Here is a 27,970-nt window from a genome sequence, read left to right as displayed (position 1 = left end):
GTCTTTGTTTCTAAGGACGTATGATTTCCCATAATGCGCAACTGCTTCTCTTCAGCCAGCAAGGGGCAGTTGTGTGCACGGGTCTGCTTCTCTCAGTTTGAGCTTCTTTCCATCTCCGGTGTGCCTATTTCCAGCGACTTTCTATATGAGCTTCTTTGAGCGGTTTGCTGAGTTTGGCCGAACCTATCTTCATGAGGCGATCAATTTCCCTGTTCCTATCCTGGTCCCTGTTCTGCCAGCCTGTCCCTACTCATTCCTTTATTCTACTTCTTTATTGATGACATAACTTCATTATATCGTGTTGCATTCCCATCTTGAGGACAGGCTCCCCTCTTATACCCTTCATCCCACAGAAGTTCTTTTCCACTAACTCTTCATTGCTCAACAACTTTGTCTGGCAACCGCAAACCCCAGCAACTTCCATGTCTTAACAGCCGGAGAACAAGCAACCCGAGGCGGCAAGGCATCTCCTGAGCCACCTTTCTTTGTTCCCTCTAAGCTTTACATTCCTGCTGGCCTCATCATTAAGAGCTCGATGTTATCACCAACCATGGGGCTTGTCGACCCCCATGGCCACACTCCCACATATCCCCCTTCTTTATTAACATCAACCATCTTCTTGACATGAATTATTGCTCCATATATCACAAAACATTCCAACTATGTGGATGGGTTTATGGTGGGATAGGCCAGGTGGCAAGAATGCCTGCTTCAGAACTTCTCTCCCAAAGCTCTATTCTTTCATTAAGCATCTGCAAGCAATAAGACTATGATTTTATCCAGAACACTTAACTATTTGTTCGTAGGATATATGTTGACATACATATTTGACATGAGACTATGTAACTGTTGTCACAAGGAGAATACTTCAAAAATTTCTGTCACAGATTAATTTGTTGCCATGATGCTGAGCATCTAAGGGGCAATCCTCAACCAAATTTCCTTCTCAACATGCAGGCAGTTTTCACTATTGGTTTCTGTTCTTCCTCCTGTGGTAGGTTGTCCAGAGGAGCAGTTTAGTGGGTTTCTTCTGCCTCATACTTAATGTAACTTTTCTCTGGGGAAGCTAACTAAAATCATACCTGTGCTGGAAATAAAGAAAATGTACTTGGATCTCATGAAAGTAGTTTAACATTTCTGAATTGAAGAAAAAAATGATGTGAAAAGTAATTTTGTTTCCAAGTACCAGAAAAGGGCAAGTGGCTATTTTGATAGTTTTTCATGCTTACATAAAGGAGACATTTAACCTAAGAATTTTGTAGTATTTCAGCCTACAGGACTGGGAACAGTACATTTGCATAAAGCTATTTTTTTCTATTCAAGCTTACCTTTCGTTTGCTGTCATCTTAAATGTGTAAGTGAAAATGCATCTGATCCGAGAAAACTAACACATTGCCCAAGAAAATTATTGTGTTGTTCACTTTATGATAAATTATTCCAATACAGACTGCTTCTAAATTTAATTTTTAGTGTTTTGTAGTTAAGGAGGGATAGAATACTGTTACTAATGAGAAGTCCTTATGACCTGGCCTCTATACACATGGGAAGGGAATGAACCCTGAGCATAGGAGGGCAATTTAAGATAACCTGACAACAGCAGAAATGGCTATAAATTGTCTGCAAATACGCCTTGGTTGGAGGTTAAAGATTAATGAGAGGAGAAAAGTTCTTCAGTATCCCAGAGCAATTTGTCCACCAGGCCACAGATTATCTGAGATGATACCAAAGGATAGTACTAAAACTCCTGAGAAGTTTTACAGCCCTTCATCATTTTTATTAGTGGTTAATGGTCTTTTTTCAGTGTCTCATTTGTAACATGGCATCATTAGGATTCTCCATAGCACAAAATGAATTATGTTTTTGTTTGCCTACTGAAAGCTCACCCTGACGTTAACCGCATGTGTGCCGCATCAAATCCAACTCACCAATATTTGGCTCAGGTACTGTCCAGAACTGATACTTTAATCTGTTTTAATTTACCATCATGTCTGAAAACATATTTAATAATGAGAGCAAACATGTTTGATTTTGTTTATTCTTAGCAATGGCAGAAGATGTCTATACATTCTATACATTTTTTTAACCATAGATATATATTTATCATAGAATTATAAAATGCTCTGGGTTGGAAGGGACCTTAAAGACCATCTGGTTCTACCCCCCTGCCATGGCAGGGACACCTCCCACCACACCAGGTTGTCCAAGGCCCTATCCAGCCTGGCCTTGAACATCTCCAGGGACGGGGCTGCAACAGCTTCTCTGGGCAGTCTGGGCCAGGGCCTTACCACCCTCAGAATAAATAATTTCTTCCTAATATCTGATGTAAACCTAACTCTCATTTAGTTTAAAACCATTACTCCTTGTCCAATTACTCTACTCCTTGACAGAGTCCCTCCCCAGCTTTCCTGTAGCCCCCTTCAGGCACTGGCAGGCCACAATGAGGTCTCCCTGGGGCCTTCTCTTCTCCAGGCTGAAGAACCCCCAACTCCCTCAGCCTCTCTCCACAGGAGAGGTGCTCCAGCCCTCTGATCATCTTTGTGGCCCTCCTCCGGACTCACTCTAATACTTCATTTCCTTCTTGTGCTGGGGGCCCAGAGCTGAGCGCAGGCTGCAGGTGGGGGTCCCATGAGAGCAGAGCAGAGGGGCACAATCCCCTCCCTGGCCTGCTGCCCACGCTGCTCTTGGTGCAGCCCAGAGTATGGGGGGCTTCCTGGGTTGCAGGCCCACGCTGCCAGCTGAAGTCGAACTTCTCGTCAACCAATGCCCCCAGGTCCTTCTCCTCGGGGCTGCTTTCAGTCCATTCTCCTCTTAACCTGTGTCTGTGCTTAGGATTGTCCCAGCCCAGCTGCAGGACTATGTTTAAAATAAAATACTTGAACCTCTTCGCTATCTGCAGCATGAACATACAATAAAGAATTTGGTTTTCTTTTCTAGAATAAATAGTTCACAAATCTTTATGCTGTGCTCACTCTTCTATGTCAGCCTGTCCTATAGCATTGAATTAACTTTTATGTGACATTTAAGTTTAATCATTTTCACTTCTTCTCAGTACAGCATTTAGTAATATGGAAATAAAATGAATATGGAAATAAAATGAATTGCTAGGAAAAGATACTACTAACTTAACTGTTCAGAAATATCAAGCATACTTCACAAGCTGTTTCTTCAGTGCATGAAAGGACAGTATAAAAAGTAATTGCCACTCTATATATTTAAATGAAATGAATAACTTTTCAGTGAATTTTCTGACATAATGGTACTTTAACGCTAGTATGTTGTTTCATGCTATTTTCCCATTGGTTTATTTACTAAGATCATAACGTTATTTCCCTCTAAAATAGTTTCGAATCTACATTTTATCAAACACTGAAGGTGATAACATGAAATTCAATTTAATATGGTATATTAATTCTCATAATTGATATTGTTTATCCTCAAAAAATTTTTGAACTGTATGGAAACCACTAAATACTACTTTTATGTAAAAGGACATTGTTATTATTATATGCCAGTAGTATATATTCTGCTGAGAGAGTGTAGGGGCTGTTTTGGAAGAGGTCTGGTGGATTTTTTTTTTATACAAATAGTCTACTTTAATAAATATTTGTGTATTACCAGGAAACAGAAATGGAAATTCAAATACATTTGATAATCTTTACAAAATAGGATAAGAAATCAAAATGAGTCCAAAGGAAATTCCTCATTTAGGAGAAGTTACTAATGTTGGTCCTGAAGAAGATTTAGGTTAACTTGGTCAGAATTAGATGAAGAAACTTTCTTCCAAGAGCAAAACAGCAACAGGTGAAATACTGCTGAAGAGCTGTTGGTCTGTCATATTGGGTATTACTGAAATAGGCAGAACCAGGTAAATAAAGCTCTTTGCTGGATAACTCTACTGAAACCTAAACTTGTGCAACTGCTGCTCCAAATTTACTTCAACGTGTGCTTATTAAAGATGCTGATTTGCTGGTAATGCAATCCTGCATATCTTATGTATGAAAGAAGGATAGGTAGCATTAACTGTACTAAAGACTACAAAAGGTTATGCAAAGTCTTTTGCTTGAAATTTATATATATAGATGTGTGAACATAACTTTCTTTATACCTCCTAATGTCCTTCTCAAATGCCTAAAATATGATTTCAGTCAAAATTTGGAAAGGCAAAGAGAAACACTTTGATAAAAGGAATAGAAGACTTTTTGTTCAGAATGTCAAAAAGAAAAAAAAAAGTCAGAGAAAGTTGTTTTATTTTTATTTTTTTTCATATTTTCATTGAAAAGAAATGCAAACTGCTCTTGTAAAACGGGCTTTAAAATTGTATGTTTGAGGGGAGTGATTCATACAGTATAAGAGAAAAACGCTCTCTTTACTTACTGAGGATTTTTATTGAAGCAGTGCCTATCCACAGTGCCAAAGGAAACTGATAATGCTGGTGGGAAGACTGATCCCCTGACTTGATGGTGTTGAGAGTACCCTGGGGTGACAGAAGTGGAAAGACACAATGAGAACTTTTAATTACAAATCGAGTCCCAGTCTAGAGACCAATATTTGCACAATATTCTATTTTCTTTCCAATTAGAATTCAGAAATTCCAATGAGAAATCCAATTAGAAAGGAGTTAGGCAACTTCAAATTTTTCCTGATGTCTGAGTCATACGCAGTAAATGCTTCCTTTGACTCTAAGGTTTCTTAAACCAGTTCCTTCTGTCAAGGAGAAATGATATCCACTCTAAGATTTCTTCATCAGAAGATACCCAATGGTCAATGTAAGGAAAAGGTTACATTTTATTACGTAGGTTTGTTCCTCTCCTGTTTGGATGCTGCACACCCTTTTCTTTCAGCCCTCAGCTGTCTAAGTAGCTGTCAGCAGCGCTGAAACTGAATAGCAAATTGGCTGTTATTTTCTGTTTAACAACCCCTGATGCTGACCTGCTGCTAAAATACATTCTAATTAGGTGCCAAAAGATGTAGTCTTGTTGTTTTCAGCTTTTTTAATATATTCACCTTCTATCTAAAAATCTCTCAACCCCCTCATTTTGTCTAAGGGACCCCCCTATGGTGATCACTATATTGCAAGAAACTTCCTTGGAAAGTATGTCATTGTTATGTGCACAGAAGCGCATAAGAAGTTAGATTGTCATGGTGATGAAGTGCCTGTGCCAAAGGGTCTAGACTTCAGATTTTACCCAGCATGTTCAACCATCTCTTCTCATTTCTCTTCCTGGTGACATACTGCAATGACATGCTTCTTCCTTTCTCCTACTTCTGTTGAGCGCTTTTGTTTTGGGACTGGTCATCTCTCCTGTCAGATTTTTAAAAACATTTGTAGCCTCAGAAACATCAAGGCCAAAAAAAAAAAAAAAAAAAAAAAAAAAAGAGAGAGAGAGGAAAAAAAAACTTGACCATTTGTATAGGTGTTTTTAATTGTCTTTTTGTTTCCCTATTAATGCATATAAGATTCCTCCAGCCCCCTTTCAGCAGCTGTCATGTGGAGAGGCTGCTTTACTCTAAAGTCATGTGGAGAGGCTGCTTTACTCTAAACTTGGGTCAGAAGCCACTCCACAGCTGCCGCATACTCTTGGATCACATGAAGTTTTTCTACAGGTGGAACTGGGAGCTGCTATAAGGCTCAGTCCATCAGCAGCGGGACGCTCAGGGCCAAAGGGAAGTTCTATGGTGTGTTTTCTTGCATATGTGATCTCCCTGTCACAGAGTTGTCTCCAACAATGTCCTTTGTTGTTGACTCTCCAATCGTCTCTTGTTAGGTTTGGACACAGGAGGAAGGGGGCCAAGCTGCAGAAATCCTAGGCATCTGATAGAGGGCAAAGAGCCATACAAAGACAGTATGTGCTAGGAGCAACAAAGAGCCATGTTTCATCTACCACAGGCTTAACTACCTCCCTGGCAAATCTTGCATCTTTCTGTTGAACTCTATTGAACCTTTGTGGTGGTTTTACTGTGCTAGGCAGTTGAACACCACAACCGCTCTCTCACTCCCCCTCCTCAGATGAGGAGGGGAAGAAGTAAAGGAAAGAACAACTCACGGGTTGAGATAAGGATGATTTAATTAAAAAGGGGAAATATATATATATATATATATAATTAAGGAAATATTATTATTAATTAAACAATTCAACTAAAGGGAAAAAAAGGGAAAGGGGAAAAGGGAGGGGGAAAGGGAATAACTAAACAAAACAAGTAAAGGCTATGTGGAAGTGCAGAGGAAATAAATTACTCTCTACTTCCCACAAATGAGCGATGCTTGACCACGTCCTTGAAGCAGGGCCTCAACGCACGTAGCCAGTGTTCGGGAGGAGGACAGACGTTTTCGCAACGAGAGCCCACCCCTCCCCTCTTCTTCCTTTTTCCACCTTTTATTGCTGAGTGTGACATCATATGGTATGGAATATCCCTTTGGTTGGTTTAGGTCAGCTGCCCTGCTGATGTTTCTTTCTCACTTTTTGCCCACCCCCTAGGAGGGTCAGAGAGAGTCCTGATGCTGTGCCAGCACTTCTCAGCAGCAGACACAACACTGGTGTGATACCACTGCTGTTCTAGCTACAAGTGCAGAGCGCAGCACTGTATGGGCTGCTGCAGGGAAAGTTAACATCCCAGCCAGACCCAGTACAACCTTTCACTTGATCTTTCTATCCTCGTTTCTCATCCCTTGCTACTTTTCACTTTATATATCTTTTGAGGCTCAGTCTTATTGTATGGGATGCTGATTTTAGTCATGTAGAGAACAAATATATAGTAATATGGTCTGTCTCTTTCTGAAGAACTCTGAGTGATGAGGATGCTGAATCCTTTTCCTATTTAACACATCTTCATGAACATCCATCAAATTGTTCATTTAATCTAGAGCCTGAAGCAATGAGAGCTTGTGAATGAAGCTCCCAGTCCGTGATGCAGAGCAGGATCAGGGCTTTTCCCTACTGTATACCACCATTTCCCTGAAGGGAGATAAAGATTGATACATGAAGAGCTCTTTAAGATAAATGAATTAATTAATACATATTTGGTAAATTGTGGGTTTGGTCCAGAAATAGCACAGGCAGATTAAGTATTCAAACCTTTTTCCTGTTTGGATAGGACTTTTAAAACATACATTATTAAAAATGTGTACATACAGATAAACAAAAAATGTGTGCATGTTATTAACTATTCTAAAGTAAACAGGAGCTTTTTCTATTAAGCATATGTATAGTTTGAATGGAATTCCTGAACTAAAGAAAAGCAGAAATAGAGACAGGGCTTATCCATATTGTTGATCATCCACATTTTTGTCACCGTGATTTATTAGTTTCACTTTTGTACCCCTAAAAAGCTTTAGTAGATGGTCTTACAGGCAAAACAGGTAGTTACTAGTCATGGTAGTCTCTGTCAGTGGAAAAGATAAATATTTAAATGACAGAGAAATGTGTCTAGGTGAGAAAGATTTAGGCTGTAACAGTTTGGCTGAAGACTGTCAGCTGTGATATTGTGATCATGCAAGAGATGTTACAGAACTTGTTAAAATATCTGGATGGATTTACATTCAGATTAGAAAAAGAAAAAAAAATTCCCAAACATATTCTCAGATTAAAAAAAATAAAATAAAATCCCAGATTTGAACTATGTAAATTGAAAAACCCTCTCCTAGGTTTCAATACAACTGTGAATCTCAATTTTGGATTTTGCAAGAGGTTTGTAGCACTTGTGAATTATAATGAGTTTTTATAGCATCCTGCTAGTGAATTTAGTGCTGGAAACCTAAGCTAAAGGTAAAGCATGTTAGAGCTATTTTAGCTTTGGAACGTGGTTGTTTTCAGATGTTTTTGGCTAGTACAGAATCAAATCACATTTTGACTGACTTATTTACCAAGCAATATAGCAGCAAGCAAAGGTTATATCACATTGCTAGTTCACACAAACTCAGAGGAGTGATTTTTTTTTTTTAATATATTTTTACTTGGCTTTAGGATGGTTCTACCTCATTTTTTTCCTCCAGGCAAACAGATTTGTCGGTATCTTTTCAACAGAACATTATTTGATCAAGCTCTTTCAAGATGTAGAGCATCAAGAATAACGTGAGAATCGGTTGTACTGAGACATTTCTTTTGTACCAATACCATTGCAGTAATGGAGAGAAACACAGCTTTACTTCATGCATGCTGCAAAAAATACACCTAAGGCTAAAACATGGGCATGATGAAAATGGAAACAGATGAGCAGAAAGCATTATAATCAATGATGAGTAATGTATAGAGATGCATGTTATGGGTTGGCAGAGAATTTCTCTCTGCAAAGTTACTTTTTATGTGGCTGGACGAGACTAATTTGGCTTGATTGAAGCCCCATGTTGTTTGAATAGACTTTACTTGTAGAATTGTTTCTATGAAACCAACATCTTCACCTTGTTCAACTGCTCTTGGATGGGGCCTTTTTCTGCATCTCCCTGTTTTCACTTCCAGTGACATATTACAAATATAGAGACTTCTGATTTGTCTTCTTGAAACATCAATGAACCATCAACTTGAAACATATTTTTTAATGATTAATTCTGGATCCCATTAAACTTTTCTGAAGAAAAGATCAAGTTGATGCTTAGAGGAAATAGTAGCTTTGTTTGTAGCTGATTTTAAATATAGGTTCTCAAAACAATCTGATGCCATTTAGTGTTCTAATACTAAAATGCTCCCCAAGATCTTACGACTGCTAACAGAAAAATAATAATAAATAGATATTTAAAACTTGTTTATTAGTTTATCTACCAAACACAAGACAGTTATCAATACTGGTTCATTAAGCTTTGCAGTGCCATTTGTAATAGGCAGATGCATGTATCTCTGTAAGACAGCTTGCAGGAGCACACAAGGAGCTTCCCATGAGAGGTAACAGTAAATTAATCAGGAACAAAATTAACATGTAAAACTATAACAGTGTTTCATTAAATCTTATAGGAACACAAAAGGATTTGAATTTAATGCTTCTAACATCAAAAATTCAGAAATAGATTTTGTGTGTGTATGGTACTTCCCAGACAAGATTACGCTGGGAACGCTACCAAATGCTAATGAAGATGTACAACGTTGTTAACATAGTCATTATTGGTACAATGACCCTTGAAATGAACTGTTTCTTGGCCAGAAAGGTTCTGAAGATGAGCTAGTGCTAGAACAATACATGCATTTAAAATGAGAAGGAAGTGTTGGACATTTTGCATTTTCGTAGAGCAATCTTCTATGTAATGTGTTATAATATACATGAGACTTTGTGGTTTTCCTAAAAAGATACGCACTTATTGAAAATATCAGATGACTTCTAGAACGATGATGAGCTTTTAGGTTTACATATCATTTATCATAAAATCTTTATACTGTACCAGAAAATATTACAGAAAACTTGCTGTGAAATGAAGACTAATTTTTCTGATGCATTCTAGACTTTACATAGATTTGCAGAGATTAGAAGAAAGTGCCAAAGTGGTGATATTTTGCATATACACAGAAGTGTCTAAGCTAGATTTTATGTGCAAAATCAACCTGAGATTCACAGAAGTCTTGGGCAGAGTTGAAGGCATGTGTTCCTTGTTCTTAATTCTCTTATGAGACATCACCTTTGTATTCTAATATAAACTATGGATAAAGATAGCTTCCCCAGTTCCAAGAAACTGTATTCTTACTATATAAATTGTTTACGTTACTTCACAAGCAAGTATGGGTTACCTATGTCAGAAGTTAGATTAGAACCTAGTTGAATCTCGTCTTAGTTGATGGACCAAGTTTCATTCAATCTGGATGTTTTCTGACTGCTCTTGTTGCTTACAGATACTAATCCTTGGACTCATGTTATTCATTTAATTTTAATTTAATTTTTAGTCTGTTAAAAAATATAAACGGAAGTTAGTACTAAAAGCCTTTTTTTTTTATTTTTTATTTTTAGGAGTTTTCAAAAACTCAGACGTGCTTATTCTTTGGGAATCTCCTGAACAGATCTTTCAAGCACTATTAATGGAGCAGAAAATAGAAATTTTGGCAGTGGTAGGCAGGGGACATAGCAAAACCTGTAACAGATCCAGCAGCATGGAACTTTCAAAATGATCTTTGATTAAGAGGTTAATAGGATTTACGAACCCTTGTAACTTAAATTCTTGTAACAATTCCCATTTTAAGTAGCATAGACATACCTCAAATGCTTCACGGGCTGATTTTGTTTGTGAATGTCCAAAAGTTTACAAGCTTATCCAGGGCATGTGCACATCTTTTGAATTGGAGATTGGGACTTAATATCTTCAAGAATGTTTCTCTAGAGATTGCTGGCACTTCTCATTTGGGTCAATACTTCTGTCTTACCGACTGTAGCCCTGCCACTCATGTCGGGGGGTTGCAGTACAAAGGAGGGTTTGGATGAAAATGACCCCAGCCAAATGCAAACATTCAGAATAGCTGAATAAATCTTCAGAATCTGCAGTACAAGTAATTCAGATTTGTTTTAAAAAATAAAGAAACAAAATACTTGCACACACAGTGCAGAACTTGTACAGACAGTTCTCCTTTATTCTCCTAGGTAATGTAGCATTTGTGCGTAGATAGAAAATGCACGAAAGTTTAATTCTGCAGTGTTCTGTGTCCAATGCTCTAACAATGCAGAGTGGATTATATTCCTGTGTGATTTCTCTGACATTCAGCTCTGGTCCTAAGATGGAGTTCCAGGCAAAATATTGATATTCTGGCTGCTTGATGGAAGTATGCAAATGCTAGATAGAAGATTGCTATGCAGAAGTTCTGCATCCACTAAAGCATCAGACTGCGGCATTTTATTAAATGCAAGTAGATAAATAGAAACTGTAAATTGATTGGCTTTGGTGTGCTTCGGAGGAGGGCAGGAGAAGATTGCTTGCTGATGGTGGCAGCGGTGGGGGGAATAGCTAACTTGCATTCAGAGGGGATTCTCTGTATTGATCAGTGGCTAGTTATACTGCAATGGAAGTAAGTGGTTTGAGCTGGGGCCAGTAGATCAAGGCAGCCAGCCAGATCTCTAATAAATAGCTTCATAAATGGTGCTGGGTAAATGACTTGAAATCTCTGCAAATGATGCCTTTCATATCCAGACTATAAGGAAACCATGCTTTTACATTCTCAGATATGCGTTTTAAAGACATAAAATCCTTGCTGCTCTCAGCTGTGATGTGTATCTTTGGTAAGAACCAGGAGGAAAAGCACACAAAGAGGATCAATGTTTTCACCATAATCCATTTGCAGTAAGGATGCTTTGGTGCTCAGATTTTGAATTCTTTCTGTCAGGAGCTACTTGAAAGCACGTAGTACCTTGGGCAACTTGAATGTATCAGTCATGTTTTGTGATAGCTGTATCTTAAAAAGGTGTAGTGTTTCTTCTCATGGATATTATAAGAAGTTCAGAAGTGATGCTAGCTTTAAGTACCTCAGGAAAAATAGTGCTTGTGGAAATATGGGGGAGGATGGTGCCCAGATAAGGCTGGAGCTGTCACTAGATCTCAGAGAAAAGGCATGCGGAGTATTTGTCAAAAAAGCTCTTTTTTGAATCTATAAGGTGAAGAGCAAATTCTGGAGACAGTGTGGAAAAGCACTAGAAATCAACACCGAAGGAACAAGCATTATCGTTTAGTTTTCAATGCAAACCACTAAAGGATTGCCCATCCCTGAAGTGAATAACTATCTGTTCTGCAACAATGGTTTCCTCTAACGTTCATATCTCGCTCAAGGCTAATCGGGAAGCTTTATAAATTGTTGAAATCACTTTATAGCACATTTAGAGCGCATTTCACAGCAGTTTCAGGGGCTACAATGATGCTAATAACCTTCTGCATTTATTAAGCAATTATGATTTTAAAAATGATAAAACATTTGTAACATTTTAGAGTTATTTCTAAAAATAACACAGTAAATCTAATCATTATATAATCATTACCAGATAAAAAATCCCCGTGCTGTAAAGGCCTGTTTTCCAGTGCTGTCCAACATTTCCCATATTTGGCAGAGTGTTTCATGCTAAATAACCCCATGAGAAATGCAACAGGTCAAAATATTTGAGGCCTGAAATCCTGATCAGGGCAGAAGGAACTGCATAGATCTGTGACAGCAGCTCTTCTGTTTTGCTAAGCTGATAGGTTGTAATAGTTTATAGTTTCTTTGGTCTCTTTAGCCACCTGAAATCAAGAGCAATTAATCAGAAGATTGCTCTCTTGCCCTTGCTCTCTTGCCCACGTTTAATATAGCTTGTTATAACGCCGTGTTCAGCTATCAAAACCATTTAGGCATGAGCAGTGCTGAACACTCCAGAAATCCAAGTCATTTATAAAACACGCCATAGGAGGAGATAAAGTTAGCCTAGATCCTTTTAAAAATAATTTAGTTGCAAATTCCCATTGGCAAAACAGAGGGAAATCTCTCTGAATGATGTAAAACCTTGTTATTGAGGCAACAGTTCAATCGCTGAAGATATTTATGTACTTTCAAGCATTAACTGTCCACAAATGTAAGTGATGTCCTCAATAACAAGAACACTAGTGAACCAGGCCTCTCGCTGTTTCTGTTGGACAGGAGTGAAGCACACTGGAGTTTTACTGATTGGGCTAATTGTTTGTTGCCTTGATTGACCCAGCTGTGAAGAGTCAGCCCAAGTTCCGACTTGCTGGGATCTGCCTGGTTGCTGCAGATTCTCATTCACGATCTCAAATGCCTTAAATTCTTGATAAAGTAACTGCATCTGTGACATTTCCCTTAAATGCCAAGTTAGTCCCTGTAGCTGAATTTGTCCCTAACCCCCACAAGGTGTGTGGAGGTAAAGGATGTACGTAGAGACCCTAATGAGGGGTGACCCTTATTGGGGAGACCCAATGACCAGTGCCCAGAATGTCTGCCAAGTCTCTTCAGACACCTTGAAAAATTCAGAGATGCTCATTTCTGGATTCTGATTACTGTTGATTCACTTTTTCCTGACATGTAAACGTGTATATGCTTTCTCTTGATGACAGGTATTAGTAGTTCATTAGTTTTCTTTTTTTTCTTTCTGCATAGCAATCTTTTAGTCTATCTGTAAAATACTATGAATGTTCTGCATTCTCAGCACCACTTACTAATCCTTGAACACCGAGTTTGGAGCTGCACAGTAGAAACCTTGAGTTTATCAAGGATCTAACCCAGAAGTTGTAGTTAATGTCTACTGAGTCAAAACGTAACATTTCACATCAATACTGGCCTGATAAATTTTCTTTTCTCCAAGTGTGGGGCTATAACATAACGTAACTGCATTTTTTTATTTTTTAACTTTTGCCTTGATGTGAGAATTGGGTTCTGTTCACCGCCTCAGTGGCAACATGCCTAATAGGGTAGTGCTGGGTTTGATTGAATAATATTGGGATGGCAAATAATACAGTTCTCCAGGTCTGCAGCTGTTTCAGCTATGGCGCTTATTAGAATTTCTAGTTGTATTCATGTCATGAACTGTATGCATGAATTACATACATCCTTCTGAAACAGTTAATGGTTGAGAGTATTCAAAACACTTCTTGTCTAGATCATGACATCACAGCCATTCTCATTTCAGCAGGTCCACAGCAGTTAACTGTATCATACTCGTACTAAATACACATGAATTTCTGGTAGATTATTCCACGTACAAGGCGTATGTTAATTCATTGCTTGCAGTTTATTAGACTATTCCCTGTAAACTGTTTTGAGCAATAAATTACAAGATTAGGGCTTTTAATGTTTAGGGATATCATTAGACATTGTGCTCTGGAAGTAGATCTGACAAATGCTCTTTGCTAATGGAGTATATTTAAAGGAGAGTCTGCATGAATTAATTTTAATTACTGTCACACTAAAGGATATAAAAGCAGCTAATGTCAACGTTGTACCAGTGCTGTTGATTCAGTGTTATTGTGCGTGTATGATTATAGAAGCCCATTTACACAAATATTTCTTCAAATGCACAAACATGCAGACTTTCCTTTGAAATTGCAACTATGCCGTGACCTGATTTTTTCAGTTTTTATATGTTTGAGTTCTGTAGTGAAATGTATGTACTTATGCACTAAAACAAAGCAAAAGTTTGAGATGACGGAAGCTGCTGTATGCTATGCAGCACCACGAGAACTCACAGGCTCAAGGTGTGAGGAATGCAGCCATTGCATGTGTTTGGGAGAGGAAAATGTTCCGCAGTGCTTCCTTGGAATTCGTTATTTCTGTTTTTGTTTTGTAAAGGGAAATTTTAATGTAGCACAAGCAGTTGCGTCTCAGGACCTGTGTACTAAGTAAAATATTGTCTAGTATTTTGTTTTCTAAATTACTCCAAGATTACCATTTTTAATGAGACCAAGGCAGAATAGGAAATTGGAGTTGCACACAGCCCAGTTTGCAATATTTCATAAACACTGCCTCCTACTAACTTAGCAAATACAAAAGGGAAAGTACAGCAATGGAATAAGTTAGCTTGAGTGTCATACAGCTTGAAGAGGCTTTAATGAGCATTACAGAAATCGAGACCAACTTCCAGGCAACAACTTGCCTTTTTCCAGCAACAATATGAGGGAAGCTGCAATCCGTGCAATTACTGGATGGGCTGTCACCCATTATGCCATCTCTCATTTGAAAAAGTGAAATAGAGAGACCATTTCTTATACCTGCACATACAGTTTGCTGTATAAATGTTTCTATTCATTTTGTTCACTTCTTTTTTAAAAGGTCCTGCTAATGAGGATTTCTTAAGCTATATGCTGCAGCCATGCTCTGAAGTTAGAAAAAAAAATAAAATAAAAATAAATTTGCCTTTATTTTATGGAACAGCAGCCTGATCTGTGGTTCAGTGATCCAGCAGAACAGAATGGGTCCTAAGGGCCCTTACAGCTGCTGGCTCTGGAGGAATTCCTGGCTCAGAGTTAGCTGAAGTCCACTCTGAGGTAGAAACTCCACTGACATTTGAAACTCTTCTGTACACGCTTCCTCGATTCTGGGCAGTGAGTGCCCAGGACAGCTACCCTGCCATTTCATGCCTACTGCTCTGCTAGGGTCTGGAATAGGGAGCAGCCCAGAACTGACACCCCCCTACACACACGCTGCCAGACACACACGTGCTCTGACTCGGTGGGCAAAGACTGAATGCCATTTCATGCCTGGTCTGTGTTATGGTTTGTAGTGGATGAATCATGCCACTGTATGGAGATGTCCCAAAATAAGCCTCATCGTTCCTGCCTTTTTTTCTCTCTCCCTCCTTTTTAAGATATCAAATTTATTTCTTCTTGAACTCCATTTTCTGCCTCTTTTGTCTGCAAAGAGCTGGCAAATATCTGGAATCAGATGCATACAAATAGACATTAGCAAGTGTCTGGTTCTGACAACTCCAGCATCTACTGAAGAAGGAAAAAGCTGCAACTCTGCTGTATGAACTGTTATACGTGAATAGTCCCATCACAGTGCAGTAGGGAATAGTGACAAGTACACAAAGACTATTACAGCCCATCATTCATTTTCCAGTAGAATAATTCATAAACATTCATAGAAGCTTAGCTATGCCAAGCTGCAAACTTCCCATCCTGCTACCTCAAAAACCCCAAGATCTTTCATTTTACATGGTAAACATTTTATTATGACACTTTTTGATTAGAATCACATAAGTCTCTCAGTAGTGAACTCATTGCATATATTTCTTGCTGAGAATGTAGCTGCAAGTAAGCATCCTCTGATATGTTTGATATGCAATTTACTCAGGTAAGGTAGCAGAACAATAACATCACAGAAATATTGGATCAAAAATTACACAGAAGAATATTTTTCAAAGGGAAAGAGCATAACACAGGAGGAGCAAATGAAGGCTTATTTGCCATGTGTTGTTTGCAAAATGTTTTGAACATTGTATTCAATATTTCTTATGTGAGAATTATGTATGCACTCCAGTGCCTTTGGGAAGATGCAAAACACTGTATATGACGAATGGGATATGCGACCTCCTGATAGTTTGTAAGATATTGCTTTAAATGGAAAAATGAGCCATTTCTTATCTGCCACTGATTATTCCTTTTCAACTCAGGTGAGCAAGAATATTGCATTTAAGGGAAGATATCTGTATGTGTTCCCTCACTGGAGCCAGTAGCACGTATTGCGGGAAGATATTGTATATTGGTGCGCTGAAATTGAGTTTCCCTAGGCTAAAAAAAATCTGTTTCCAGTAAGCTGCAACTGAAAGCAGAGTATCCTTTATTTATTTCTTGAATAATCCCTGTAAAGATTGGTAACTTTTAGAACCTTTACTTGTCCAGTACTTGACTGTTATTAGGATCAAACGGTGGATGCTTCTGGCAGACCGAATCCACTTGCCCCTCGGAGACAGGCAGAAGTTGTGGCCACGTGAGTGAGTAGCACAGTTGTCACAGGGGCAGCTTTTTAAATGTGCTGCTCTTACACCCATGCTCACTGCTTTTTTAATCACTTTCTAACTGCTTTTCCATGTTGTACCTGAGTTTGAGGCATGCGTAAAGAGAAAATATATTTTGAAAGCATGATGAGAAGCAAATGCATGTTTCAGCATCCAAGTGCAGAATTAGCTACTGCTTCATTCTAAGACATTCATCTACTCTGTGAACCTTTACGACGTACTTCAAATAACAAAGTAATCATTTTTTCTTTTGGCCTCTATTTTAAAGAAAAATAACTTTAAACCCCCTTTCCATTGTTATTTACGCAAATTGTAAATACTTAAATGAGTGTCTGTGCTAAATTAAATGAATGTCTGAAAGTTAAGTTCATTATTCGTGGAAAGGAAAACTGAGAGTACAATGGTAAGAGGTATTGGCTAAAGTAAATTCAAATATAGAATTCAGGAAGCAGGCACTTGGAATCCCAGCTCTTGCTGCAGTTGTCAGAACATAAAACTGATGCAGTATTTTTATTAATCAGTTTAATGTATAAATATATTTGGTCTTGCTGCTGTCATGTAATTCACCTTATTGAGAAAAAAATCCATACCATTCAGAAAGTATCATCATTAGTTATATAGGAGACTAATTCTAGACTTCCAAAGTTAATACTTACTATGTTTCATAGAAAAATATAGAAAAATAGAAAAGCTCAGCTCTTGAACCTGGGTGTCCTTAGCATATGTTCAAAAGTGGAATTTAAGCTAAAGCAAACAAAAAAACCCCACAACCCAACAAAGAACAGCACCAAAAAGCTAGGAGGGAAGTGAAGTCATATATTTGACATAATTAAGAACAAGAGCAGTTTCACCTGACTTCCCCTTAAAGTGCTCAGCTGGTAAGCTCCTACGTGGGGGCCTCACTGCCACTGCAATTCACAAGCATTGGCTAGAGCACTGCAACAACAATTATGATAGAAAATAAGCAATTGAAAAGCATTCTCTTTTGTTGTTGTGACGAGATCTTTCATTTTATACTCTTCTGATCAGAGAAAAACAAATTACTGCTACAAGGATAATTAATAGTTAGACTTGAAAAATTGTTATGTATTTTCAGCTGGGGCAGAAACTGATATTAACCTAATTAATTAGGATAATTAATAAGGATAATCTGTGTTCCAGCAGAAGCTCTTCATTTGAACAAAACAAGTAATTGCTGAAGTGCAGCATCCTTCCAGTAACAACCCTGTGCTTGAGCCTGTTCCTCAGAGCACCTGGCCGCGCTGTTAGCCGCTGTTTCTGCAGGACAGCCTGCAGCATGGACAGGCCTCACAGGAGGCCGAAGGGCAGCTGGAGCACTGAGTGCTCCCACGTGAGCTGGAGGTGTTTTTTTCTGGGAAGACGGAGGCAGTGATACTGGGGGCACCTGCCAGCAGAACTGGCAGAGGAGTCACAAGTGACAATAGTGACCTAGGAGTTGATTTAGCAAATGGCAGGAAACCAGGTGTGGGCTGTGCTGTTATTCCTGCCCTGGGAAGTGGAGGGTTAATTTGCTGGAAAAAGCCTTTCTCTTGCCAAGCAAAGCTGCTGTTAAAACCTGTTAAAAAGGAGGAGACTGGGAGGTCAAGGCTAGCACAAGTGATCTCTTGTCATTAGGACTAGAAAAGCAGAAGGTATTGCTAATGCCTGAGGCTGGAAGGATATGGGTATGAATGTACATACTAAGATAGGTGTCACTGTTTTAGGGGAGAGCAATGTGGAAAAAGGGCAGCAAATAGCTGCAACTCTACTTAGAAATTGCTTGTAGTGTTCCCTGTCTGTTATTTCTTCTGGCGAGGGCAGTTGTCTGAGCAGCAATTGCTTTGCCTCCTGATTGTCAGAGGGCAGCCCCGAGACTGGAAATACGAGTGGGAACAACAGCAAACGCTGGAGTCATTTCTCTGAGGATGTTCAGTTGTGATTGCTCTTTTGCAGGTGTATTACCAAAAATCTAAAACAATTTCTCACTTTCTTCTTGTAATCGCAAGTCTCAAAAAGGGTACCTAGATCAGTTAGACTCTTATGTTAGTTATAGAGAATTTTGCAGATATCATAAATATGGATTCAGTGACAACCTTTTTTTATTGAGCGCTCGAGAAAACATTCGGCTTCTTGCTACTGAAACTAAGTGCTTCAACTTTAAATATATGGCTGAAGTTCTTGCTTTATTTTCACTGTAAAGTTTGATGGTTGAAGTGAAATTTCTAGGTTGCCTTCTTTTTTGTTTATCTATTGTAACATAGATTACTGATTCTCTTTTGGCTCTTTTGCTTTGAGCTGTTTAGTTTACGAATCTTCATTGGAGAAAGATACGAAAAGATACGAAAGATACGATAGATACGAATCTATCAAGGAGAAATAATATCAGACTCTATCAATGGAAAAAATATATAAGAACTAAAAAGCAGCAGTGTCTGAGAGGTTTGGTTCACTTCACTAAAGTTCCCTAAGCTTCATTGCTGAAAGCAATCCTACATTTAGATGTAGGACGCAGTATTTTCTTTTGTTACCTGATCTAGGTCGTCTGTTTTCTTAAAAATGACCTTTTCCTTCACCAGCTTATTAGATGCTTTGTCCAGTCCTTTACTATCTAATGCTATTGAATAATTTGTAAGGGTCAATTCAAGTGAGTGCTGCATCTGTGATCTCCCCCTTTTTGGTATTTCTCAATGAAGGTGCTCCTAAAGAAATCTAAAGTAAGCACCAGAAGAAACATTTTGAAATAGTTAGTAACTAGAAACAAAGTTTGTCTTAGTGCTTTTGGGTTTTGGAAATTGCCTTTTTGAAAGTGGCTCTGAATGCACTTTTAATAGAAAGGTGAAAATATTTTAATGTAAGTAGCAAGTAACATCAAGTAATTCCCATGATGAAATGGGAACTTTATATATATAAAATTCTCTTAGCTTAAGTTACTATATATATGTAGTGTTTTTTTTTTTTTTTTTTTTTTTTTTTTAATGTTATGTATATAAAAGCTTAAGCTAAGAGCATTTTTGATGATCATGTGTCTCAAATGATTGTAACTGCATTTAGCAGAACATACTCCTCTGGCATACTCCAGACAGTGCAACCCAGCAGATGATGAAAAATAATCTAAGTAATCATATCTAAATGGCAACCCGCAACTGAGGACAAATTTTCATTTTTTTTTTTTTTTTTTTTTAGTAAATGTTCACGTCAAGACTGTAACAAAAACCTCGCTCTGATTAATCTGTTAAAGATACAGTATGCAGTGTGGCTTATAGAGTTACATGAAAATTAACGATGGTGATTCCTTTATTCTGATAAAGTAATCCTGGATGCTAAGGTATAAACAGCTGTGATATGCATCTGTATATCTCTGTCTTTTGGAATCGTGAATACAACTAGTACAGAATCTTTTAATGAACGAAGAAGCACTTAAAGAAACTTACAGCTTTCCATTAGGAATGAATTGTAAGAAACAGACAACCTGATGAGCTGCACAGTGTTTTCTGGGTTGTGCAGTTCTGTAAAAAATGAATCGACTTCAACTCCTTAAATATTCACTAGTTGGAGGTATTACTGTAATTTATGTTTAATGGTGTATTCCAACTGGTATCTTCTTATTATTGAAATTAATTAAGCGTTAATAGATTAATGAGCAGGGCAAATCTGTGAGGGAGAGCTGATACAGACGGACTTCAGGTTTTGAATGCACATTAAAAAACAAAATGAAACAGATAAGAAATTACAGAGGAATCTAGCTACAGCTAAATTGATATAGGCAGGTATCAGCTGATATCCAAAGAAGCTTCCTAAAAATATTAACACAAACTGAGAAAATGATTATTTATGTACTGAAGGAATAATGTAGCTTTAAAAATGGATCTCACCTTTCTTTTCCAAAAACTTTTTCCTAGATGTTTTTGTAAGTTTCTTACACAGTAGGAGGAGTTGTATATTCTCAGAAATTATGTGAGGAGATGCTTTCAACTATGTGTGCCGTTTTAAGTTTCTTGGTTAATGTGTTCTGAAACATAGGTAGGTTTCAATGGAATCCTTAGGAAGTTATTCTAAGAGTTGCTCTCTTTCAGCCATTTGAAGAATCGTTGTACTTACTCATTAAGTTTAAAAGCAAGAACATATCCAAAATGTCATTATCCAGAAAGCTGGGGCTTGCAAGTGTTTTTTAATAACATACCATCTTGAAAAAAACACAGATTGCCTTAAGCGCCTCAGAGATATTAGAATGGTAGATAGAGCAGGCAGGACTAGAGGATTTATATAGTATGTGGCTTTTTTTCAAGAAAAGCCATACATCTAAGTAAATGAGAGTATTCTTGGGGATACTTCTAATACTACAAAAGAGAATGGGAAATTGCAAAAGACCTCTTTAGTGTCCTACTACCACACACAAACATTTTCAGAAATGTAGTGAGCTTCACCTTAAAGCCAGCTTGATTTACTTTCTCCAGTACACTAATCAGAATATTGATTTAAAATCTTGTTGTTATGAAGGCTTAAATCCTTTCCCTAATTTTCATTCTGGAAATCTTTGGCAATTGACATTGGTCCTTTGCCAGCTCTGTCTTTTATTGAAAGAGATGTTTCTGTTACAGAGTTCATGGGATATCTGTTAGCAACAATCAAATTCTTTGCAAACCTGTTCTAAGCCAACTAGGGTAAATCTAGTTTCCTGCTATATTTGATGTTTGATTCCCAATTATTTGGGTGGCCATGTTTTTACATCTGACCTGTTTGAGTTGTTATTATTAGGTATGGTGCACTGAAATTGTATTCTGGACAGAGAAGTATGACCATTTCTTTTAAAACCCTTTAACACTTTTCTGTTTTTATCTGTCTGTATATTATCCTTTATGATGTATTCATCTTAATTCACAGCTTCATGGCATCAGGAGCTCATGGTCATTTTATATTACTCAACTAAAATCAAATTGCCCCTTCCTCAGTCTTGTTCAACCAGGAGACTCCCAGAATATGGCAAATTTGCTTCTAATTTGTCTCCAACTGTTTGAAGTGTGCAATTACATTATATCTTATTTCTGCTAAAGGAAATTGCCCACTTGTTTTTCTGTTCCAGTACACCCTACCACTACATCAGTAAATGTCACTGGGGCCATATGGTAGTGTTGGGTCTTTAATGAAATCCTGCTTTTAAAATTTATTCTTCACTTTAAGTATTTTTTTTTAATTGCTTATGCACAACTACAGAAATAAATGAGGGCATAAGTTTCTTTACTACATCTTTATAACGCATTTCTTTTTACATTCCGTTGTAACTGAAAAGATTTCTTAAACCTTCTGCTGTACTGTTAGAAATAGGCTCACAAGACTGAAAAAATATGCTAATGAATACAATACTGTAGCTTCTAACAGAGAAAGTAGTAATTATTGCATTGATACTAAAGTACCTTAGTACATCTTGCTAAAGAAGGCATTGATTTATACACAGATGGGATGATATACAGAAAAGACCATCCTCAGTAGGCAACAGACTGTTTATCTCAAAATAAAAATTATGGACAAAAAATATTGTATGTATTTTCATTACAGCAATATTTGATTTTTGCTTGCAGCTATATTTAGCTTAAAGGGTTCAGACATTGCCTCTTGCTAGAGTGTTTTACTGGTGCTAAACTGTGTTAATTTTCCGTTGCTAGTGTATTACACTTACCTTCTTTTATACCATAATTAAAGTCCTTAAATTATCTCTGTTATTAATAAGTGTTAGGGAACAATTTGGCAATTACTTAATAAAGAAAAATGGTCTTTATTTTTCTCTTGTACAATTTTTTAATTTACCTAAAGCTATTTCATTACACTTTGTGTTACTTCTATGCTTTCTCATTTCCTTGTAGATAGAAATTTTAATGTTAGATTGGATAATCTGCTTGTGGTGATGACAAAGATGAAATCTTGTTTGTACTGAGGTCTATCAAGGGTAAGTTCTATGATTCTATCGAGGAAAGTTCCTTCTGTCTTCAGTGACTGTGGGATTTTGCCCTGAGTAAGATCCTTTGGATATAAATTGCTATTACATTTTCATAGATATTATCTCATGTTATTTTTCTTCCCAAAGCAATACTAAATCAATAGAACCATTGTAAATATATGGTTTTGGCTCACCTCAAAATGAAATGTTCACTTCTGTTTTCAGGCATGGTTTCAGCTGATTCCTCTTGATCATTCTGCTTTTATTCTGAAATCCCTTTTCATTTTATTTTATTTTTTTTTTGGTGACATTTTACTGTCAACCTGAACCAAAAAGTTTAAACCAAAACATCCTAATACTGTCTGTTCTGTTTTTCTAACATCTTGAAAGCTAAATAAATCTGTGGGCCTATGTATGCAAAGGAATTTGCTTTCTTCTTATTCCAGATTAGGAATACTGGTAACGTAGGTTTAAAGCATGTTTATAGCATTATGCACCTTCTGCTAGCATAGTTTAACATGTGGGACAAATTTTAAGGTACCAAAGTTCCATTTTACTAGTGTCAGCCTTAACTGTGTCTCTTTAAACAGCCCATTAGAGTCCCCTTAAAGGAAAAATTTGCAGCTCTCAGCTGCTTCTGTGTATGCATAATGCAGAAAGAAATCAGATATCTCCTGTGTGCCCTGTGGCTCAGAGACCTTTCCATTCAATTAATAAGCGCTGAAGTAGATGACAAGAATATTATTAAACAATTTTTCAATAGATGAAAGGTTTTATAGACTTATGATGTGGGTTGTTAAAAGAGCCAAATATCGTTCTGAAATAAACTATCTTTGTTTTTTATTGAGAGGGAGAAAAAACATTTTCTGCTGTGGCCATGTAGCCGATGTTCCGTATGCAGGACTGAATATACATACACATATATATGAATGCATTCATGCGTTGCTCTTCCACAATCAGTAGTACATCACAGGTCAGCACTGGATTTGAAGTTTGCCATTACTGCTGTTTTGACCAAAGCTCTTCATTTTGTGCTCTCCATTGGAGTTATTAATTCACAGGAGGGAAACAGCAAGGACCTGCCTCCTGAATATGCTTCTAATATGACCAAAATATGAATCAAACATTTAGTCACATTAAGCTATTATTTCTCAAATGCAGTGTTTTAAACCAAGGTCTGTTTTTAATGTAAAAATTTAATAAGTCTCACACACTTCATGGAAATTAAAAGGTTATGTTCTGTTTACATTGTAAACTCATTTCAGGCATTGTTTTCAGTATTTTTTATTTTTGTGTGTGGCTAAAGTTCAAACAGTAATTAATACGTGGCTTGAACCCAGGAAGGAACCGGTCTCCTAATGTGAGGGCAGCTGAAAGCCAGAAGTCTTAATAGCTTTTTCTAATTGATAATCACAGTGGTGTCTGGGATAAGAAGGAAGGGGAGATGATAGAAAATAAGTAAAAAGGCAAGGCATGGAACGTGAACAGGGAGAATAGAAAGAAAGAAAGAGAAATCGAGTTTGATGCATCTTGTGGGAAAGTTTGTTTGCTGCTGAAGGGTTCTTTCAGTGCCTGAAGTAGATGCACAAGGATTTATATGTGCTGTCTCTGAGGAAGCCAACCATCTCTTCGCCATGCTCTGTGACAGCTGAACACCACAACAGCTCTCTCACTCCCCCTCCTTAGATGAGGAGGGGAAGAAGTAAAGGAAAGAACAACTCACGGGTTGAGATAAGGATAATTTAATTAAAGGGAAAAAAATTATTAAGGAAATATTATTATTAAACAATTCAACTAAAGGGGAAAAAAGGGAAATGGGAAGAGGGAGGGGGAAAGGGAAAAGAAAAAAAAAAAGTAAAGGCTGTGCGGAAGTGCAGAGGAAAGAAATTCCTCTCTACTTCCCACAAATGAGCGATGCTTGACCACGTCCTTGAAGCAGGGCTTCAACGCACGTAGACGATGTTCGGGAGGAGGACAGACGTTCTCACAATGAGAGCCCACCTCTTCTTCCTTTCTCCACCTTTTATTGCTGAGTGTGACATCATATGGTATGGAATATCCCTTTGGTTGGGTTAGGTCAGCTGCCCTGCTGATGTTTCTTTCTCACTTTTTTGCCCACCCCCTAGGAGGGTCAGAGAGAGTCCTGATGCTGTGCCAGCACTGCTCAGCAGCAGCCACAACACCGGTGTGATACCACTGCTGTTCTAGCTACAAGTGCAGAGCGCAGCACTGTATGGGCTGCTGCAGGGAAAGTTAACATCCCAGCCAGACCCAGTACAGTATCTTAATTTGGTCCACATTAGTTTGAGGTGGAAGGAGCTTGCTTAGACTCTTCTACTTGAGGGAGTACAGAAAGTAGGTTGCATTCCATAAGGATTGTTTTCATTTCAGGTAGATACAGGAACTTTGTGTGAGAAATTCTTAAGCCGTTTCCACTTGAGAAACTTATTTTAAGAGACTTTAATCAAAATAACAGAATTGAGTAAGTCCAGGAATGGGTATGAAATTTCAATAAGGCTCTAAACAACTTCTAGAAAAATCTAATCTCAAGATTTCTGTTATTTTTCTGCCTTGGGACTCCAGGTTGGGAGTTAGGGGTTTTATTTACTTAGCATTTTTTTTTCTTTATGTCAGGAAGATTTTAGTTGCCTTGATAGACAGCTTTCAACCTAATAACTGCAAGTTGCAGGAGTAGGATGAATCTAGGGCAAGCGATGTTGGGATATAAAGTCTGATAAGGCAAGTACAAGAGGAGGAAGTTCAGCTCAATGTGATTAGTGGAACATTTGGTTTTCTTACTGTTCCTTGGCATTCAGCTCTAACTTGGTGCTTAGCACTTTTCTATAGCTCTAGTGCTGGTTATAGCTTTTCAGCAACTAGCACACTTTTGCTCACACTACTTGGATCCATCAGTCCAGCTTTCTGAAGGTGTACTTGAAAGCACCTACTATGTGCTGAAAATTTTAAACTGATCATATTGCAAGAATGTTGTCAGCTAGATTAATTTATCTCACTCAGCAACATAAAAAACAATCAATAACAAAAGGCGAAATAAATGACTAGGAATAGGTGTATCGGATTGTTTAAATGAAGCATACCATATGCATTATTATGCCTAACAGCATATGTAATGTACTTTAGATAAGGTGCTCATACTAGTTTACTAAATTATAAAGCATAGCAAAGCGACACAGGGCTACGTTACTGGACAACAGATGCTGTCATTTTTTTTTAATTGCCTTTCACATTCATCAAAGGACTTACTGAACTGCTACTGAATTCAGCTGTGTTCACAGCACAGTGACAAAGCTGGAATGTTTGCTCCCTGTGAACTTGAGGACGCTGGCCTGGATGTAGTCTTGAAGTCACAAGAGTATTCAGTTTCTGTTGATTCTTATCCAAGGCAGGAAACTAAAAATCTGTAGGATAGAAACTAATCTTAAAACATCTTCCCCTTAAACTTCCCTGCCTGACAGCTGGGTTTACTGGTTTCCCTGTGGCTGTCTGGAATGCCAACAGTTACAAAAGCTGGTAGTTCTTTCTTTCTTTCTTGTTAGCCTGTGATTACTGATGATCCTTCTTTGCTCCAGTGCTCTGGCTGGATCTACATGTGGACGTGCTGCTGAACCGCAGAAAACATTGCTGCCTTGTTACCAAGCAAGTGGTTGGCTTCAAGTGCCATCTTTCTTGGAAACCTATTGCCCAACTGTGGGAGGAAGAAAAGAATTTCTAGGGAGTTGCTCCCCAGGGAGAGACAGAACTAATCCGCCCCCGCTCTTCTTGCAGAGTGTGCTGTTGTGAACAAAACAAGCTCTCATTTAAACCAGAGAATAAAACAAGTTGCCAGAAGAAACCTGACAAAGAACATATGTACGTCAACATTTTCTTTGCTAGAAGAAAGCACACAAGATCTTTTTCATTAGTGAAACACGGCCAGAACGCCAAGGTGAAATAATTCTGTGGGCTGTTCGGAAGAAAACTATAGTTTATGAAGATCTTTGTGAATGTTAGAGACTAGAATTGAATATCCATGGCAGTCACTTTCAGTTATGTCTCACAGTTGAGAATATTGCTTGAAAAATAGGTAGATATTCCAGTTTCCCTCTCCCTCTTCCCTTTCCCACTTCATTTTTAGTCAGTGTATGTTTTGGTTATCTTAGTGTTTTGTAAATGCCTCAAAAAACATGTTTTTTTTTTGAGTACTAAGTGTATTTCAAGAAAATCAGCCAAATTATCCAGAATGAAAAGTAAAGCTGAATTTTAAAATTCTTCAGATAGCCTTAAAAAAATCTGCTCACTGATTTGTTTATTGAGAATGTTGCTATAATGGGGAATTTGCCTGCCAAAGGGGATGCTTAATGTTCTTTGATTCCATTTTTTCAGTAATAGTCTATAATTCTAAGATTGGCTGCAAATTAACCTTGCAGATATCTGTATTGAATACAGTCCATAGTTTGAAGAATAAATGTGATAGGAACCCTTCAAAATTACAGATTTTTTGGGGGGGGTATGCTTTTTCTTGATAAGAATCTGAGTTCTTAAATAATGCACATTAACATTTTCTAGCTGTCTTTTATATTAAATTGAAATCTGGGATGGTTTACTTGTGTTTTTATGTTCTCTAAACTATTAGTGATGTGAGAGAACCATTAGATGCTTGAATGGTTTTTTGCATTTTTTTTTTTCATGCATATAAATGTTTATTTTCACAAATTAGCAAAATATTCCTGAAATAAATTAAAGCATTTAATCTTGGCCATGACTTTGCCATTATTAATGCATGCTATTTGCATAGGAACAGTACCAATGAGCTACAGGCATGGCCTATGCTTTATACAGACTTAGAAAAGTTTACACATTACATAGTCCTTATAATTAGGAAAGTGATGAGAGTCAACAGGTGGATGAAAGAGGAAGGAAAAATGGGAGACTGATACCATTTTTTCAGTATGGTGAGCTGTGTCTTCAAAACACCACCTGCTCACCTGGCATATGTATTGTTTTTGAGAAAGCTAGAAGAAAAAGTAGCTTTTCAAAGACAGATATGAAATAGTAGGTTTTTGGTTGTATGCAGGCAGCTCCTTGAATCATGAAGCACATTGTCCTGGTTTCAGTTAGGACAGTTATTTTTCCTCCTAGTAGCTGGTAGGGTGCTATGTTTTGGATTAGGATGAGAAGAGTGCTGATAATATGCTGATGTTTTAATTGCTGCAGAGCACTGCTTATACTAAGCCAAGGACTTTTCAGCTCCTCGCTCTGTCCTGCCAGCGGGCAGGCTGGGGGTGCAGCAAAAGCTGGGAGGGGACAAACCCAGGACAGCTGACCCAAACTGGCCAAAGGGGTATTCCATACCATCTGACGTCATGCTAAACAATATATAGGGGTGGCTAGCCGGGCTGGGGGGGCCGGCTGCTCGGGGTTGGACTGGGCATCGGTCAGCGGGTGGTGAGCAATTGCATTGTGCATCACTTATTTGTACATATTATTATTATTATCATTATTATTTTCTATCTTAATAAACTGTCTTTATCTCAACTCACAGGCTTCACTTTCCCGTTTCTCTCCCCCATCCCAGAGAGGGAGGGGGGAGGGTGAGCGAACGGCTGTGTGGTGTTTAGCTGCCAGTCGGGTTAAACCACAACA

At 37.9% G+C, this 27,970-nt stretch overlaps 1 long non-coding RNA gene across 1 annotated transcript; it reads right to left on the bottom strand.

Annotated features, from left to right (window-relative positions):
- Nucleotides 1-487: 487 nt before the first annotated feature.
- On the bottom strand, nt 488-27,436 carry LOC118173570. Its single transcript, XR_004754290.1, has 3 exons — nt 27,426-27,436; nt 25,627-25,636; nt 488-615 (listed from the first exon to the last, which is right to left on the bottom strand). It is a non-coding gene; the product is annotated as an uncharacterized LOC118173570 (long non-coding RNA).
- Between the last annotated feature and the right edge of the window lie 534 nt (nt 27,437-27,970).

The sequence above is a fragment of the Oxyura jamaicensis genome, chromosome 13 (genome assembly GCF_011077185.1).
Source record: "Oxyura jamaicensis isolate SHBP4307 breed ruddy duck chromosome 13, BPBGC_Ojam_1.0, whole genome shotgun sequence".
In the NCBI taxonomy this organism is placed as follows: domain Eukaryota; kingdom Metazoa; phylum Chordata; class Aves; order Anseriformes; family Anatidae; genus Oxyura; species Oxyura jamaicensis.
This window is presented reverse-complemented; position numbering and strand designations above follow the sequence as displayed.